Source organism: Balaenoptera acutorostrata, chromosome 3 (genome assembly GCF_949987535.1).
Source record: "Balaenoptera acutorostrata chromosome 3, mBalAcu1.1, whole genome shotgun sequence".
Classification (NCBI taxonomy): domain Eukaryota; kingdom Metazoa; phylum Chordata; class Mammalia; order Artiodactyla; family Balaenopteridae; genus Balaenoptera; species Balaenoptera acutorostrata.
Window position 1 is genome coordinate 109,827,331 of NC_080066.1, and position 20,012 is coordinate 109,847,342.

General features: G+C 35.4%; 1 non-coding gene across 1 annotated transcript; it reads right to left on the reverse strand.

Annotated features, from left to right (window-relative positions):
• Positions 1-1,059: 1,059 nt before the first annotated feature.
• On the reverse strand, positions 1,060-1,162 carry LOC114237768 (U6 spliceosomal RNA). The gene has a single exon (XR_003623279.1). It is a non-coding gene; the product is annotated as a U6 spliceosomal RNA (small nuclear RNA).
• Positions 1,163-20,012: the final 18,850 nt, after the last annotated feature.

The window sequence follows — 20,012 nt, forward strand, 5'->3', positions numbered from 1 at the left end:
TTAGGTCCCCTGGTTTTTATATGTTCTGTGCCTACCTTGGTGGTTTCCAATTTGAGAAAGTACATCGACTGCGGTCCTGCAGATGGAGGACAATCAGAGCTAACTCCTGGCTTCTCCTGATCTATGCTATGAGGTGGCCTTTCCTTGAGATTCGTTTCCTTACTTCAATGCCGCTGCTATTTTGTATTCTTTTCTGGGTATAACCTTTAGATTCTTAAGCATTATCATTGCGAGTCCTGTGAGAGTTCTTCAGAGACTGAAACTTGTCTGATTGCCACCGTTAGTGAAGCCTCCAACAAGAAAAACAAAGAACAAAAATAAATAAACCAAAAAAGGCAGAAGAAACTGAGGGAGTGCAAGGAAGAGAAAAAACAACAAAAATAAGGCAAAAAATCTCTAACTCATATCCTCAAGAAGAAACGGTGTTTGTTTATTCTGTCCAAAACAACAGACTTAGCGGTTATTTGAAAAAAAAAAATTGTAGAAAGCTTGGGAGATAGAGGAAATCTAAAAAGCAGGAAAAAAGGCAAAGCAATGGAAAATAGTGAAGAAAAGATCCATATGTTTAAATATTTTCTAATAGAAGTTCTAGAATATCAGAGAAGTTGGGGTGGGAAAATTGACAAAGAAATAATTCATGAGAGTCCCTAGAACAGAAAAAAAATTACTCCATATTGAAAAGTTATTAACTGAGTACCAGCCCAATGAATTAAAATGTTCCCAACCAAGATATACCATTATCATGCAGTTTTGTAATACCAGATATAGGAGAAAAGTTTTCAGAGGGAAAAAAGAAAACACACCAAAACACAGGATTATGTGATTATAGTATTCTAGCAATACAGAGAAAACTCTAAAATATTTCTGAAGAAATTTTTTAAAAGTTATTTACAAAGAATGACTTAAAATTACAAAAATTTCAAAACATGTCTATATTTGTAAGTCTTGAGCATAGGCATATGCCTCCAAAAATGTATCAAGATTCTTTTTCATGATATGAAGCAAGGTGTTATGCAGTTGTTTTAGTGTGTGTGTGTGTGTGTGTGTGTGTGTGTGTGTGTGTGTGTAAAATGCTTCATGAATTTGCATGTCATCTTTGTGCAGGGGGCATGCTAACCTTCTCTGTATCATTCCAATTTTAATATATGTGCTGTTGAAGCAAATACTCATTTAGGATTTTGATTAATATAAATAATAATAACTAAAATAATCAGAAAAACTATTTTAAGTGTTGCAAATAGGGATCACCTATTACTGCAATAGGAGAGACAATAAATCTTTCTAAATCACTAACTACCTTGTGCTGGACCTAAGGACACTAGAAAGTAAAATGTTGATGTATTGACACCTATTTAAGTGTTAGATGTTTAGAAAATATTAAACATTTTAATTTAAAAAAAGGTAAATTGTGGAAACTTACCATTTTGATCACTGCAACACATGATAGTGACTGGATATCATCCCTGATAATTATGGGTTTCTATATAACAGTGAAATGTAATCACAAAGAACAGCCATCACAGGAAGCAGAACTTGAAAAAAGGTATTTATCATTATATCACTTGATTCATTCCTATGTTATGCAATCTTGGTACCCGTGTGCCAGAGAATTTAGCCTCTACATTTCCAAAAAATATTTTGAAAGTCACTACGAATATTCTGGTTTTTATTCCCTCTCAAAGAAAGTCATCTCTTTCCTTTTCCTCTTTTTTTACATTGCATGATATGCACCTTGGTAGCAGGGAAGAGAGAGGAGAAATATGTTTCTTTGCTGTTAAAATAGAGACTCTCATAAACAATGTGTTTCTATGGCCATAGTGCCTGTGCATGCGCCAGTATATGTGTGTTAACCTCATCAGCGTTTAATCCTTAACTGTACTATAGGAGATTACTTAGTACAGGATTTCTTTTTATAACCTCATAGAAGTGAGTTTTGAAGGAGGAATAATTTTGGTTGTGTTATTTACTGCATGCGGTGCAGCTCAGTAAATAAATTGTACACAGATATAGTTTATTTTATACAGGAGAGCTCTATCCAGAGCAAAGATGACTACACTGGCGTTCTCCGCACTAATCCCTCATGATTTTTGTATTTGTGCCAAAGTACTTTTGGTAATATTTATTGAGAGGGAACCACATGGTATTTTAAATAGAGTCATGGGAATTTGTCCCATTATACAGCTGAGTGACTATACAAAACATCCATCAGTAGTGACCACAACATAGAATATTGCATTGTGGCATCAACCCAAGACATTACATTTACCTAATCATTGACTTCACATTTATCTCAATCTATTTCAAGACAAGAAATGAAATGTTTACTGCAAAATTAAATTTCCTGCAATTTCTGATAAAGGAAGGAGATGAACTTCGGAGCAGTTGTTTTCTAAATGCATTTTTAAGACATGTTATATTGGGTCTTGAGTTCATTGATTTGTATTGGACCAAAAGGCACAGGTTGAAAGGGGACAACTCTCCAGTAGAAGAGAGAGTTGGAAGGAGATTGCTTGTTCCCTGAATCAGAGACCTCAAGCCAAATTTAAAAACCTGCTCAGAGGGCAAATTTCTTTTGATTCCTTAAAATAAAATTTCAAAACCCTATAAGCACAGTGACATCTTATATCTTTTGGGACATTTTAAAGAGAAAAATACATTACTTCAGTAGATAGCTCAAAGAACTGGAAACGGGATATAGGACCTTTACCCCAGGTTACCATATGATGAATGCCACCCAGGTTTAAAATGATCATAATTCTTTCCATTGTGTTGCACTGTGGTCATTTAAGGAGTAGTCATAAGATTTCATCAAGATAGAAACCCTTGGATTCCTGGATAGGAGGCTATCATAGATCATTTATTTTGATTTCCGAACCTGAAAAAAAACTATGCTAGTTGTTTGTGAGAATATATTGACTTATCGTAAAGCAGAATAAAAGGCAAAACTCTCCCCAGCTTAGCATTTAAATTTTATTAATGAAGCATGCAAACATAAAGCCTTTAATTGTTTTATCCCCAGCTAAAATAACTACAGATTCTCTTTCCATTCACTAAATCAAATCCATTTTTTAATTCCATTAAACTATTTGCTTCAGTATTATCCTGTGGAAATAAAATGCATTAATAAAAACAAAGTTTAATTCTTGTCTCTTAATACCATTAACTGTTTTTCTCATCCTTTTAGCAGATAAAATGTAAATAAGAAGGCAAATAATAATATACAGATAGCATTTTCTCTTCCCTTTTCATAATTTTGGTAGTTATATTTCTCCACCATTAAGGACAATGAGTTTCCTGTTTTTTGGTTTTGGTTCAGTGCTTCCCTTTGGAATTCAATTTTAAAACATTTATCAACATAAAGCATCCATACAAATGGGTTGCATGGAAACTCCAAGCTATTTTGAAGAGAACCTGAGAGGTTCTTGTGCAGTCAATAACCAGTCTTATCCCTATCTTGCTTTCAAGCTATTGAATTCAGGGAATGGTTGTGTCCCAGGAATCTCTCATCAAAGGATTTTGGTTTTAAGAGCATCTGATGGGACTAATCAGTGATTCTGTGGACGCCTTCTATTCAAAGAATCAGGTCATGCACTACTCTGGCACAGAACATTGCTTATTTTTCTGGAGAAAGAATGTTAGAAAAGAAGTAGTAAAAAGAAGAAAAAGAAAGAAAGAAAAACAGAAACACACATACACAAACAAAACAAAAACCTTACAACGTTCTCCTTTTGAATAAATCCAGGGTTATTCATTTGATTTTGAATTCAAGATGCCATGGTTCAAAAAGTGTTTATTTTAAAATTTTTTTCCATTTCTCTCTCCAAATTTTAGAGAAAATAACTGGCTTTAAAATGGAAAGTAAATTGTTATTGGCCATTTCAGACTTGTAAATAATCTACTCAAAGGCTTACAAATGGATGGAATGCAAATTCCAAGCTATTTCAAAGAGAACCTGAGAGGTGTTATTTTAATGATTTGTAAAGGAAACTGGTGTGATGATATATTCAAAATGCATCTGAGCCTCTCATTTCTTCAGTCTCCAATATTCAGACCTTCTTTCCCTCCTTATCTTTCTTATTCTCTTTCTTCCCTCTCTCCCTCTCTCTCATTCTCTCTTTAGTGCTCTGAAAGGAAATCAGCATGTTTCTGACTTTCCCATTATTGCTTCAGTTTTGGGAGGAGACTAGATGATAGATATCCTACTGATTGTAAAAATAGAGTTTAAATATGTAGAGTTACAAGCAGGTTGATATCAATAAATTATATTCCTGAAGAGCCTAAGCACATAGCAAACTAGAGTGCTGAACAAATTTTAGGTGATGGTGTTGAATTTCATATTTAATGGTGGAGTCATGAGTTTGAAGCTGGTAAAATTTATAAAGATCATACTCTAATTGAATGTGATGATTTCAATGTGTAATTCATTATTTCATATCAAATCTGCATCCCAGAAGACAGTCTATATCTATGAAAAAACATTATTAATGAGTAAATATGAGATTAGATGATCAGAGACTACATTGTACCACATGAAGCTATCATAAGTGATAACTAATAATGTACTATATGCACTATACTTTCTTCTTCTTCAGTTTTTTTTTTTAATTTTTATTTATTTTATTTATATTTATTTTTGGCTGTGTTGGGTCTTCATTTCTGTGCGAGGGCTTTCTCTAGTTGCGGCAAGTGGGGGCCACTCTTCATCGCGGTGTGTGGGCCTCTCACTGTCGCGGCCTCTCTTGTTGTGGAGCACAAGCTCCAGAGGCGCATGCTCAGTAGTTGTGGCTCACGGGCCTAGTTGCTCTGCAGCATGCGGGATCTTCCCAGACCAGGGCTCAAACCCGTGTCCCCTGCATTGGCAGGCAGATTCTCAACCACTGTGCCACCAGGGAAGCCCCTCTTCTTCAGTTTTGACTGAGATTATGTAGGATGTGTAAAGATATTAATGTCATCTACAAATAAACGTATGGAAATACTTCTTTTTAGCATGTTCCATATGTGGAGTTACTTTTGCGGTGGTTTTTGTTTTGGTATTTTGTTTTCATTTAAATGAGTTTAGCTCTTACCTATTGGCACTCCACCTTAAATTATCCATGATATTGACTCAAATCCACATTTTACATTGTGTAAAACAAATCAATGACAATCTACACCCCCCCCCCCACCTCTGCTTCAAGATTAGGGTAATTCCCTTTGTGGCTTACATCATCATAATCCTCTCTGGCTCAGAGCTTCTTCTTCAACACATTAATTTCATGGATCAACTCAGTATCCTATCCATGCTTCCTATTCCACACACACTTGGATGTAAACTGTCCACTCGTGAAACTACACGCACAATCTCATGAGGTATTTGTGTGTGCTGCATAGTTTACTGATCAATTTAGGAAATGGTAACAACATCCCCCACATTGTCTATTTCTGACTAAATAATAGCATTTGTTCTAAAAGTAGGTTTTTTTCCTCCCCAAGTTTTCACTGGTAATTATTCATTTGCCATGCTGCTCAGATAATGTCTGTCCTCATGACACCTTTTTGATTGTTTTTCCTTCCTTTACTCTTCTCCCTTTTCACGGTGGAGAAATCATTAGAGGAGCAAACAAAAGATTCTATTTATTTCTCATGCAAAGGAATTTAGTACTCCCTCATTTTCCCCTTTCCATCTAGACTGTGACAATTACCCTTTTCTCCATCAAAGATGTTTCTAAGCAAGGAGAGTTAACCCTCAGGACAATTTCTTATTCTGTTTTTTCAATATTGTAAGTATTTATATAGATAAAATGTGAGACAGTGGAATCTGTTACCCATATACAGTCCAGTTTGTCAAGATCATATCTTCTTCCAAGAATATAAGAACCTGGTAATCACACTCAGCAATTTGCCACTGATTGATCTCTCACCAAATAACATGTAGTTAATTATTATCCTGAAATCAATTTTCTTCCAACCCCAAGTATATGCGAACACCACCAACGGAATTTTTGCTAAATTCACATGTTAGGAGGCTGATGACTTCAGTGGTACATTTTTTAAAAATTTAACTCCTATTATGTGCCTACCAAAATATGAGACACTGAGATTATAGCAGTGTAGACAAAATCACAGAACATCTCTCATAGAGTTCACTAACAGAAAAGTTAGATCTTTCTCAAAGCTGTATCCTTCTGGTGATTTAACTCCCAGTGTCCTGAAAATCGATGATTTCAGGGCCAGGGAGCTTCAATTTGAAATCTTGATATAGCTTTTGAATATTTCCCAGCACCAGTTGAATATAAATAAATAATAATACTGCTAAATACACCACTGGCATCAGTACATTACCTGTATGATGAGATCCCCAAAAGATCACTAGAAAAATATATTGAAGTATATCTAAGTTTATTACACTTTCTGCAGTAAGACAGAACATTTTGAAATAGTTTTAGTAGTGTCTCAGAAGAGGGAATTCAGGAGAGGGTATGTATAGGATTTTTAAAGCCTGGGCTAGGTGACTACATGGTGACTCTTCTAAATTGAGAAACTGGTTGGTGTTGATAGAGTTTGTGAGATAATTGCTTTGGATTGGAGAGCAAGTGTCTTTGAGCAAGTCTTGAAAAGTCACTTTTTATAAGTAAGTTATTTTAGTTGCTTCGTAGTTTTCCAGGAGTATATATTTCATGGAGCAGGTAACTAAGTTATTTTTGTTTATTTTCAATATTATTTAGCCTAAGAAAAGTAGTGTATGCCCAATATCAGCCTTGTATAATACAGGCCTCAAATTATGTTGTTTCAGGTTTTGGCTCACTTAGGAAAATAACATATTAGAAAGGTCTTAGAACATTTTTGGACATTTTTTAGTGAGGCATATTCGTGAAACTTATGATAGATTTTGCCTTTGAGACTTTATTTTGTTATATACTTTAGTGATATAGGACCTAAAGTCAACACCATTTACTTCAGTTGGGAAAAAAAAAAAAAAAAATATATATATATATATATATACACACACACACACACACACACACATACATATATAATATTGCATAATACATAATATATAAATATTTATGTATAACATATTTATATATTAAACATATATGATTTTCCTTTCTTGTTTTATTTCTTTGGGGGGGAGGATCTTTCCACAGTATTGTACCAAAGATCCTGCAGCCCTACTACTATCAAATTCTTTTCTTTATAATTAATCCTGCATGTTTCATCTATGGCGAGTCATTTCGGAAAAATAAACTCAACATTATTGAATACATTTTTACCTATGTTTTTCCCTCTTCATGAAGTGCCCTTCTTTCTCTGTGTGCCTAGTTAACATTTTGTTATCCTTCAAGACTCATTACAAGCATTTCATTCTTAGGGAAAATTTTTCTAATGACTTAAGGCAGAATGAATTTTCCCTAATCAAATAGTGCATTATAAATAGTTTTGGAAAATTCATAGTTTCCTAAGGAAAAAAAAAAAAAACTAAGTGATCAATAAACATGAGATACATTTGTTGGTAATACAAATAATGGCAAAAAAAAAGTTTTTAAAAATTCATTTGTCATAGATAAAGCAAAGAAGGGACGAGATGGTCTCATAGAAACCAAAGGTAGAAAGCTGCACTGGGATAAATGAAACTAAAAGAAAACCTGTTTCAAAGTGTCAAAAAATGCAGGATAGAAAAGTACAATGACAGTGAATTGAACATAAAGTTTAGAAGTTTGAGGTAATAACAAGTTTGTCAAAGTAGCTTAAATGTAAGGGTGGAGATAAAAATAGGATTTAAGGGGGCCGAGGTGTAATTGAGAAGAGAGGAACAATTATAGACCACACTCAAAAGGTTAGGTGTGATAGTGGAGAGAAATTATGTAGAAGGACCCATAGTTAGGGCTGGGAGCTCTTTTGCTTTGCAGGATGGGAAAACAACAGATGGAATATTTATAACTTGGGAGGGAAAGAAAGAAGGTAAAATAGTTGTATCAAAATCCAAGAAGATGTAAAATGAGGTAGTAATGAGGTAAAACATGAGTAGTAGTATTATTCTTGAACTGGAAAAGTGGCATAGGTTACAGAGATGGGGAGAAAGAGGGAAAGAATGGCTGCAGATGTAAATAAGTGCCTGAATCAAGATTAATATGTATGTGAAGATGGATGTAAGGCAATCTGAGAAAGAAGTGTGGGCTGGCTGAGTAGGAGACTTAAGGGAAGGAGGTCTGGAATAGCAATTGCAATAATAAAAGTTGCTCATCAAGGATAATTAAAAAGATTGGTAAATTGCCTTGAGAGGTCAACTAAGTTCGGAAACTGAGAATTTATAATGGCAACAAAGTATAAATTTCTGTAATTTTTATCAGAAGCTCTTAGAATATGAATTGATTTCAGTTAGAGAAAACCATATTTTAGGATGGAGATCTTTTTGAGGACATTTTTGCATGTGAGACAGAAAATCAAGGGGGGAAGAGAGTTAGGATGTTGGTGAAATATACTCAGCCAAAGGGGCTAAATTTGGGTACGTGAGTCAGCTCTCCCTGTGGCAACAAACAGCCCCAAAATCTTAGTGGATAGTGGCAACAAGCTTTTAAGATTTGCTGACAGATCTGCGGGTCCGCCTTGGTTAGGCTCTGATTTGCTGACAGATCTGCGGGTCCGCCTTGGTTAGGCTCTGTTCTACTCTTTGTCTTCTTAAAAGAATCTTCTCTAACATGGCACTTGTCATGGCCAGTGACATCTCATTGGCCAAAGCAAGCCATTTCACATGGTCAAGCATGACCATGGGATAGGTTAATACACACATCCTATAGGGAGGCCTGGAAAATGTAAGATATATAAAACTGTTCAGGGAAGGGAGTGGATAATTGGGAAGAATAATAAAATGTATCACATCGAACAGGAGCGATGTGAGGCTTAGTGGTAATTTATGGGTTAAAATAAAATGAAGTGGAAGGGACCTGAAGATTAAAACAGTAATGAGTTTAATGAGAAGAAAGGACTGAGGTAGCTCAGAGATTTATATTGGATGGTAGCTAAAGTTTCTGACGTAGACAACATTCTAGACCTTTCCACTGATGCTAAGTGGTCTACCTCAGAAACATTAGCTACCATCCAATGAAAGGTCTAGATTGAGGTCTTGATAAAACGTTGCTGAGGTAGTAAAATGGTGGTGGATTTTATTAGGGGTAATTGTGTGACTAGAATTTAGGGTTGTCACCATATGAATGTTGAAAATATCTAATTTAATAACAAGAGCAGTACGGGAAAATAAGTCAATGAAATTCCTGAACCTCCAGGAAAATGGAGGAGTAGCCTGGAGGGGTAAATAAACATCTACGTGTAGAGCGGGTGTTGAAGACTTCCAGTTTTCATTTTCTGCAAGTAAGGAGCTTGAAAGTCTCCACTCTGTCCTAACAACAAATAAAAAGCTAAACAGATTGAAAAATTAACAACTTTTCTTGGATCCTTAAGAGAGGGGAGGACACAGGGCAAACTACTTCCCTGAGAATGGAAAGACAGACCTGCAAATACAGCAAGTCTCCCCTTACCAGGGCAGAGACTCATGAGCAGAAACTGCTGTGGGAACCAGCGCCAGGAACCAGTACCTGGGTGAGAACACCAGAACTGTAATCGATGAATTGCTGGAAGCTAGGTGTGGACAAATCTGAGAGTTAAAAAATTCATGAGCTAGTGGCATAGTCTTTATTAAAACGATAGTATAGCTATATTTCTCCTTTCTTGAATTGTCTGTATCTCATTATATTTAAGGATGGCAAAATATTTAAGAATTTTATACAGTAAGCTCAATAAATACTTGCTATCAAACAATAAAAAAACAAAATCATGAGGACCCACTGATCACCATCCCCCACAGTCTTGTGAGGTTTACCACTAGGAGCTCAACGAGATTCCCACAATAAATATCAGAGAAAAATCCCCTCAAACCGACTGCTGGAGGAGGCGAAAAGAAACCATTTTGAAATAAGCCAGAGCCCTCGGCTCTTCTCAAAAAGGCTTGCCCTCAGGGGAAACTTGTTAACCAGAGCCTAAATGGCTGGGATATGATCTGAGACTGACTTAGCTGGGGAAGGAAAGTACCCAACTCCAGGCCATTCTAGCCATCCTCTCTCACCTAAGGGGAGAGAAAAAAAAAAAATTAAACACTTGTGAAGTTCAAAGTCCAGAGGCATAGGCTCACTAAGAGAATGAGACCTAATCATAGGACTATAGGACCCTTCCTCTCCCCCCACACATCACCACCATATTACTAAAAAGCTGTTTATAACAGTTCCTTTTACCCAGTACATCATGTCTGGCTATCAAGTAAAACTTTACAAAACGTACAGAAAGGCAAAAAAACACAATGTGAAGAGACAGAGCAAGCATCAGAACCAGATGTAGCAGGGATGTTGGAATTATTAGACTAGGAATTCAAAACAACTCTGATTAATATGATAAGGGCTCTAATGGATAAAGTAGCATGCAAGAACAGATGAGTAGTATAAGCAGAAAGATGGGAAATCCTAAAAAAGAACAAAAAAGAAATACTAGAAGAAATCCTAGTATTGTAGGATATGTAAGGGTCAAAAAAGAAGGATAATAATTTGGGAAATTGTTAAACACACACACACACATATATGTGTATATATATATATATATATATATATATATATATATATATATATATACACATATATATCATATGGATAGAAAGCAACTCAAATGTTAAAGTAAGAGGTAGCAAAACCTATTAATTCAGTTTCTTATTTATATTAAATTTGGGTCAAGTCTAGATTTATTTCCCCTTTACTTTCTGGTTGGCCTAAAATATATGTAAATGGGCATGCTGGAAGGAAGTAGTCATAAAAGTGGGTCTGAGAGAGGACATGTGCTATTTCAAATAGGATGCACAAGGGATGTACAAGGATGACACAAGGGAGTTTAATACAAATGATCACTATAGAGCCAGTCTAAGCCAAGTCTCTCCACTGGAAGAAAACCTGCCTCAGAGAGATATTATTGTTTGAAGTTATTCATAGCAACTTTGAATGTACTCAGGAAATCAAGGCAAGTTTTAGAGTTTTTCTCAATATTTTTACTAACATTCTAAGGTTATTTTATATCAAAACGAGTTTCAGCTCTCAGTGTTCTTTTATAAGTTAAGCAAACACTGTAATGTGTATCTTGGAAAACTTCGAAAATCCTTGTCCAAGCTTACAGCTGTCTAGGCAGACTGTGAGCTTTTAACATCACAAATTACGTAACTTATTTTGTTTTAGAAAAAAGATCTTAATAGTATTACAATTCATGGGTACTGGCTTGGTTCCATTAAGTTTTTACAAAACTTCTTCAAATACTTACTAGTCACATACTCATTAAAAAATCAGTTCCAAACAAGCATCCAAACATAAAAGACACAATAGATATCTGTTGCTGCTTAACAAATCACACCAAAAATTAATGGCTTAGAAAACTTTTTATTATATCATAGTTTCTGTGACTCAGGCATCCAGGCATGGCTTACGTGAGTTCTTTGCTGTAGTCTCTCACAAAGTTGCAACCAAGGCCAAAGTCTATGGTTTCATCTGATGACTCAACTAGAAAATGGTCTAATTTCAAGCTCCCTCAGTAGTTCTTGGCAGCTTTCAGTTCCTAAGGGTTGTTGGACTGAGGACCTCAGTTCCTCAATGGCTGTTGGTCAAAGGCCCTTGTAGTTCATTGCCATGTGGGCATTTCCTGCATGGTAGTTTGCTTCATCAACCCTGTAAACCAAGAAGGTAATGGAGAAAGTCTGCTAACAATACAGAAGTAACAATCTTTTATAATACAATCACAGAAATGAGATCCTTCTCCTTTGTCATAGTCTATCGGTGAAAAACAAGTCATATGTTTCACCAACACTCAGCACATGAGTGTTGGTAAGGACATAAGTACTGGGAGGTAGAAATCATTAGGGACCATTTCAGATGTCTGCTTATCACATACCTTTCCTTAATTTTATTTATTTTTTACTTTCTATTTTTAATTTTTTCCAGCTTTATTGAGATATAATTGACATATAACATTGTGCAAATTCAAAGTATACAATGAATGACTTGATATGTGTGTATATTGTGAAACGTTTACCACAATAAAGTTGGTTAATACATCCATTGCCTCACATAGTTACAATATTTTTTCTTTTGGTGAGAACATTTTAAGATCTACTCTCTTAGCAACTTTCAAGTGTGCAATACAGTATTATTAACTAACTCATCATGCTGTACATCATATCCACATAACTTATTCATCTAATAACTGGAAGTTTGTACCCTTTGACCACTTTCACCCATTTATCACCCAACCCCCCCAATCCACACACACACACACCCCTGGCTTTTACCAGTCTGCTCTCAGTTTCTATAAATTTAGGATTTTTTTTTGAGATTCTGCGTATAAATGAAATCATACAGTATTTGTCTTTCTCTGACTTATTTCACTTAGTGTTATGCCCTCAAGGCAATCCATGTTATGGAAAATGGCAGGACTTCCTTCTTTTTGTGGTTGAATAATATTCCATTGTATATATACCACATTTTCTTTATCCATTCATCTGTCTGACACTTTGGTTGTTTCCATGTCTTGGCTATTGTGAATAATACTGCAATGAACACGGGAGTATGGATATCTTTTTGAGATAACGGTTTTGTTTCCTTTGGATGTATACCCAAAGGTGGAATTGCTAGCTCATATGGTAGTTTTATATTTAATTTTTTGAGGACTCTCCATACTGTTTTCCATAATGGCTGCACCAATTTACATTCACACCAATGAACAAGGGTTTCCTTTTCTCTACATCCTCACTAGCACTGGTTATCTCTTGACTTTTTGGTACTAGCTATTGTGACATGTGTGGGGTGATATCTCATTGTAGTTTTGATTTGCATTTCCCTGATGATTAATGATGTTGAGCATCTTTTTGTGTACCTGTTGGCCATCTGTACGTCTTTGGAAAAAAGTCTATTCAGATCTTTCACTCATTTTTTAATTGGATTGTTTTTGTTTATTTGTTTTATTTTGGTATTGAGTGGTATGAGTTTCTTATGTATTTTGGAGATTAACACCTTATCAGCCATGTGATTTGCAAATATTTTTTCCCATTTCGTAGGTTACATTTTTACTTTATTGCTCATTTATTTTGCTGTGTAGAAGTTTTTTAGTTTGATGTAGCCCTACTTGTTTATTTTTGCTCTTGTTGTTTGTTCTTCGGGTGCCATACCCATAAGATCATTGCCAAGACCAATGTCAAAGAGGTTGTCCCCTCTGTTTTCTTCTGGGAGTTATGTGGTTTCAGGTCTTACATTTCAGTCTTTAATCCATTTCATATTTATTTTTGTGAGTGGTCTAAGATAGGGGTCTAGTTTCATTCTCTTGTGTGTGAATATCCATTTTTCCCAATACCATTTATTGAAAAGACTATCCTTTTCTCACTGGGTATTCTTGACACCCTTGCCGAAAATCAGTTGACTGTACGTGCATGGGTTTATTTCTGGGCTCTATATTTCTTTCACTGATTAATATGTATGTTTTCATGCCAGTACTAAACTGTTTTGAATACTGTAGCTTGTAATATATTTTGAAATCAGGAAGTGTGATGCCTATAGGCTTAGTGTAATGCATATAGGTTTATCACCATGATTTTTGTTCAACATACGATGTTATTTAACATTGGCTATGAATAGATCCAATTTATTAGTACATTTAAAGCAGTCTGTCTTTGGGTTATATATCCTGTATTCCAGAAAAGAACATGTTTCAATAATGATCACTTAGTGTTGAATTGCTTCTTGAACAACTTGGCCTATCACACCTAGGCAATCACTGTGAACAGTTTTTCAAAGTTCAGTTTTATTTTATTTATTTTATTTTTTTGAAGAATTGTTGATGTACAATGTTCTTTTAGTTTCTGGTGTGCAGCAAAGTGATTCAGTTTTATACATATATACACACACACACATATATATACACATATATATGTATTCTTTTTCATATTCTTTTCCATTATGGTTTATTACAGGGTATTGAATATAGTTCCCTGTGCTATACAAAAGGACCTTGTTTCTTACCATTCTATATATAATAGTTTGTATCTGCTAGCCCCAAACTCCCAATCCAACCCTCCCCCACCCCCTCCCCTTTGACAACCACGAGTTTGTTCTCTATGTCTGTGGGTCTGTTTCTGTTTCATAGATTTTTCATTTTGGCATATTTTAGATTCCACATATAAGTAATATCATACAGTGTTTGTCTTTTTCTTTCTGACTTATTTCGCTTAGCATGGTAATCTCTAGGTCCAACCATGTAGCTGCAAATGACATTATTTCATTCTTTTTATGGCTGAGTAATATTCCATTGTATATATATATATATATATATATATATATATATACACCACATCTTTTTAATCCATTCATCTGTTGATAGACATTTAGGTTGTTTCCATGTCTTGGCTATTGTAAATAGTGCTGCAATGAACATTGGGGTGCATGTGTCTTTCAAATTATAGTTTTCTCTGGACATTTGCCCAGGAATGGGATTGCTGGATCATATGGCAACTCTATTTTTAGTTTTTTTTGAGGAACCTCCATACCGTTCTCCATAGTGGCTGCACAAACTTACATTTTTGCCAACAGTGTATGAGGTTTCCATTTTCTCCACACCCTCTCCAGCACTGGTTATTTGCAGACTTTTTAAGGATGGCCATTCTGACTGGTGTGAGGTGGTACCTCACTGTAGTTTTGGTTTGCATTTCTCTAATAATTAGCAATGTTGACCATCTTTTCATATGCCTGTTGACCTGTTGGCCATTGGTATAGCTTCTTTGGAGAAATGTCTATTTAGGTCTTCTGTCTATTTGTCAATTGGGTTGTTTGTTTTTTTGTTATTGAGTTGTGTGAGCTATTTGTATATTTTGGAAATTAAGCCCTTGTTGGTTGCATTGTTTGCAAGTATTTTCTCCCAGTTTGTAGGTTGTCTTTTCATTTTGTTTATGGTTTCCTTTGCTGTGCAAAAGCTTATAAGTTTGATTAGGTCCCATGTGTTTATTTTTCCTTTTATTTATATTGCCTTGGGAGACTGACCTAAGAAAATATTGGTACAATTTATGTTAGAGAATGTTTTGCCTATGTTCTCTTCAAGGAGTTTTATGGTGTCCTGTCTTATATTTAAGTCTTTAAGCCATTTTGAGTTTATTTTTGTGTATGGTGTGAGAGTGTGTTTTAACTTCACTGATTTACATGAGGCATCCAGTTTTCCCAACACCAGTTGCTGAAGAGACTGTCTTTTCCCCATTGTATATTCTTGCCTCTTTTGTCAAAGATTAATTGATCATAGGTGTGTGGGTTTATTTCTAGGCTCTCTATTCTGTTGAAAGTTCAATTTTAAAATGTGACATGATTTGACAACAGGTTACACAAAAATACACAAACAAGCAACTATCATCCAAGAATTTGATCTCTGTTAATTTATTCTGAATAGTCTATTAAATGCTGACATTCCAACTGTAATGGGCTTCCCTCTTTTTCCAGATACTCCTGAAAATTTCATTGATGTAACTTCTAAAACAATTTCTACTATAACTATTACAAACAATAACAAAAACAAGCATTTACTGGGATCTTACCAAGAACCAGGAACTTTATATACATTATCCTGCTTAATTCATTACGCTAATCTACAATACAACAAATTGTGTAATATGAGGATATTAATTGAGAAAAATTAGCTACAGGTCAAGATTGGAACAGATGACTTTGAGAAAACTTTTGTATACTGGAAAAGTTTCTTTTCTAATTCAAAATCCTTTAGATATGGCATTAAAGGTAAATGCAGAGAATAATTACAATGAAGTACCTTTGTAAAGCACCATATGTATGAATAGCTCAAAGCACTTTTTATTGCATTACCTGATTAATCTTTGTGGTATCCTACTGAGTGAGGGTGGCAGGAATTTTATTTCTCTTTCATGGATTTTTTAAAAAGTGAAACAAGAACTTTAACTTCCAGGTGCTTTCTCCATAGCATATCTATGACTGCTTGAACTAAAAATTGGTAGGCAAGCTTAGATCTCCTATACAAAATACTTCATTAACTTATTAAATCATACTTTCAGCTAATAGTTTTGAGTGCAAATATACATTATATGATTATTAAAATGAAGGATCTGAAAGAAACCTACAACCTAACAGAGAAAGGTCTTAAATATTTGGCTAAGTGGGCTTAAATTGGGGCTGACATAATAAAAGCTGCAACCTAGCATTTTATTTTATTTTATTTTATTTTTTATTTTTTTTATAGATCTCTACTGGAGTATAATTGCTTCACAATACTGTGTTAGTTTCTGTTGTACAACAAAGTGAATCAGCCATATGCATACATATATCCCCATATCCCCTCCCTCTTGAGCTTCCCTCCCACCCTCCTTATCCCACCCCTCTAGGTCATCACAAAGCACAGAGCTGATCTCCCTGTGCTATGCTGCTGCTTCCCACTAGTTAACTATTTTACATTTGGTAGTGTATATATGTTGCTGCTACTCTCACTTCACCCCGGCTTCCCCCTCCCCCGCCACGTCCTTAGGTCCATTTTCTATGTCTATGTCTTTGTTCCTGCCCTGCCACTAGGTTCATCAGTACCTTTTTTTTTTTTTTTTTAGATTCCATATATATGCGTTAGCATATGGTATTTGTTTTTCTGTTTCTGACTTACTTCACTCTATAGGACAGACTCTAAGTCCATCCACCTCACTACAAATAACTCAATTTTGCTTCTTTTTATGGCTGAGTAATATTCCATTGTATATATGTGCCACATCTTCTTTATCCATTCATCTGTCGATGGACACTTAGGTTGCTTCCATGTCCTGGCTATTGTAAATAGTGCTGCAGTGAACATGTGGTACATGTCTCTTTTTGAATTATGGTTTTCTCAGGGTATATGCCCAGTAGTGGGATTGCTGGGTCATATGGTAGTTCTATTTTTAGTTTTTTAAGGAACCTTCATACTGTTCTCCATAATGGTTGTATCAACTTACATTCCCACCAACAGTGCAGGAGGGTTCCCTTTTCACCGCACCCTTTCCAGCATTTATTGTTTCTAGATTTTTTGATAATGGCCATTCTGACCGACATGAGGTGATACCTCACTGTAGTTTTAATTTGCATTTCTCTAATAATTAGTGATGTTGAGCATCTTTTCATGTGCCTCTTGGCCATCTGTATGTCTTCTTTGGTGAAATGTCTATTTAGGTCTTCTGCCCATTTATTAATTGGGTTGTTTGCTTTTTTGATATTGAGCTCCGTGAGCTGTTTGTATATTTTGGAGATTCTTTGTTATTTCATTTGCAGATATTTTTTCCCATTCTGAGGATTGTCTTTTCATCTTGTTTATGGTTTCCTTTGCTGTACAAAAGCTTTTAAGTTTAATTAGGTCCCATTTGTTTATTTTTGTTTTTATTTTCATTACTCTAGGAGGTGAGTCAAAAAGATCTTGCTATGGTTTATGTCAAACAGTGTTTTTCCTATATCTTCCTCTAAGCGTTTTATAGTGTCTCATCTTACATTTAGATCTTTAATCCATTTGGAGTTTATTTTTGTATATGGTGTTAGGTAGTGTTCTAATTTCATTCTTTTACATGTAGCTGTCTGGTTTTCCCAGCACCACTTATTGAAAAGGCTGTCTTTTCTCCACTGTATGTTCTTGGCTCTTTTGTCGTAAAGTAGGTGACCATATGTGTGTGGGTCTATCTTTGGGCTTTCTATCCTTTACCACTGATCTATATTTCTGTCTTTGTGCCAGTACCATACTGTCTTGATTACTATAGCTTGGTAGTATAGCTTGAAGTCGGGAAGCCTGATTCCTCCAGCTCCGTTTTAATTTCTCAAGATCGCTTTGGCTATTCGGGGTCTTTTCTGTTTCCATACAAACTGTAAAATTTTTTGTTCTAATTCTGTGAAGAATGCCATTGGTAGTTTGATAGGGCTTGCATTGAATCTGTAGATTGCTTTGGGTAGTATAGTCATTTTCACATTATTGATTCTTCCAATCCAAGAACATGGTATATTTCTCCATCTGTTTATCTTTGATTTTTTTCATCAGTGGTTTATAGTTTTCTGAGTACAAGTCTTTTGCCTCTTTAGGTAGGTTTATTCCTAGGTATTTTATTCTTTTTCTTGAGATGGTAAATGGGATTGTTTCCTTAATTTCTCTTTCTGATTTTTCGGTGTTAGTGTATAGGAATGCCAGAGATTTCTGTGCATTAATTTTGTATCCTGCAACCTTACCAAATTCATTGATTAGTTCTAGTAGCTTTCTGGTAACATCTTTAGGATTTTCTATGTATAGTATCATGTCATCTGCAAACAGTGACAGTCTTACTTCTTCTTTTCCAATTTGTTTTCCTTTTATTTCTTTTTCTTCTCCAATTGCCATGGCTAGGACTTCCAAACTATGTTGAATAAGAATGGCGAGAGTGGACATCCTTGTCTTGTTCCTAATCTTAGTGGAAATGCTCTCAGTTTTTCACCATTGAGTATGATGTTTGCTGTGGGTTTGTCATATATGGCCTTTATTATGTTGAGGTAAGTTCCCTCTATGCTCACTTTCTTTTCTTTTTTTAAATTAATTAATTTATTTTATTTATTTGTTTTTGTCTGTGTTGGGTCTTCCCCGCTGCGCATGTGCTCTCTCTAGTTGCAGTGAGCGGGGGCTACTCTTCATTGTGGTGCGCAGGCCTCTCACTGCACTGCCCTCTCCCTTTGCTGAGCACGGACTCTAGGCACGTGGGCTTCCGTAGTTGTGGCTCGTGGGCTCTAGAGTGCAGGCCCAGCAGTTGTGGCGCACAGGCTCCATTGCTCCATGGCACGTGGGAACCTCCTGGACCAGGGCTTGAACCCCTGTCCCCTGCATTGGCAGGCGGACTCCCAACCACCGCGCCACCAGGGAAGCCCTATGCCACTTTCTGGAGAGTTTTTATCATAAATGGGTGTTGAATTTTGTCAAAAGCTTTCTCTGCATCTACTGAGATGATCATATGGTTTTTACTTTTCAGTTTGTTAATATGGTGTATCACATTGATTGATTTACATATATTGAAGAATCCTTGCATCTTTGGGATAAATCCCACTTGATCATTGTGTATGATCCTTTTAATATGTTGTTGGATTTTGTTTGCTAGTATTTTGTTCAGGATTTTTGTATCTATGTTCATCAGTGATATTGGTCTATAATTTTCTTTCTTTGTGACATCTCTGTCTGGTTTTGGTATCAGAGCAATGGTGGCTTCGTAGAATGAATCTGGGAGTGTTCTTCCCTCTACAAATTTTTGGAAGAGTTTGAGAAGGATGGGTGTTAGCTCTTCTCTAAATGTTTGGTAGAATTTGCCTGTGAAGCCATCTGGTCCTGGACTTTTGTTTGTTGGAAGATTTTTAATTACAGTTTCAATTTCATTACTTGTGATAGGTCTGTTTATATTTTCTAATTCTTCCTGGTTCAGTCTTGGAAAATTGTACCTTTCCAGGAATTTGTCCATTTCTTCCAGGTTGTCCATTTTATTGGCATATTCTTGTTTGTAGTAGTCTCTTATAATCCTTTGTATTTCTGCAGTGTCAGTTGTGATTTCTCCTTTTTTATTTCTAATTTTACTGATTTGTGTCCTCTCCATTTTTTTCTTGATGTGTCTGGCTAAGGGTTTATCAATTTTGTTTATCTTCTCAAAGAACCAGTTTTAGTTTCATTGATCTTTGCTATTGTTTTCTTTGTTTCTATATCATTTATTTCTGCTCTGATCTTTGTGACTTCTTTCCTTCTACTGACTTTGGGTTTGCTTTGTTCTTCTTTCTCTAGTTGCTTTAGGTGTAGGGTTGGATTGTTTGAGATTTTTCTTCTTTCTTGAGGTGACTTGTATTGCTATAAACTTCCCTCTTAGAACTGCTTTTGCTGCATCGCATAGGTTTTGGGTCATCTTGTTTTCATTGTCATTTGTCTCTAGATACTTTTTATTTCTTCTT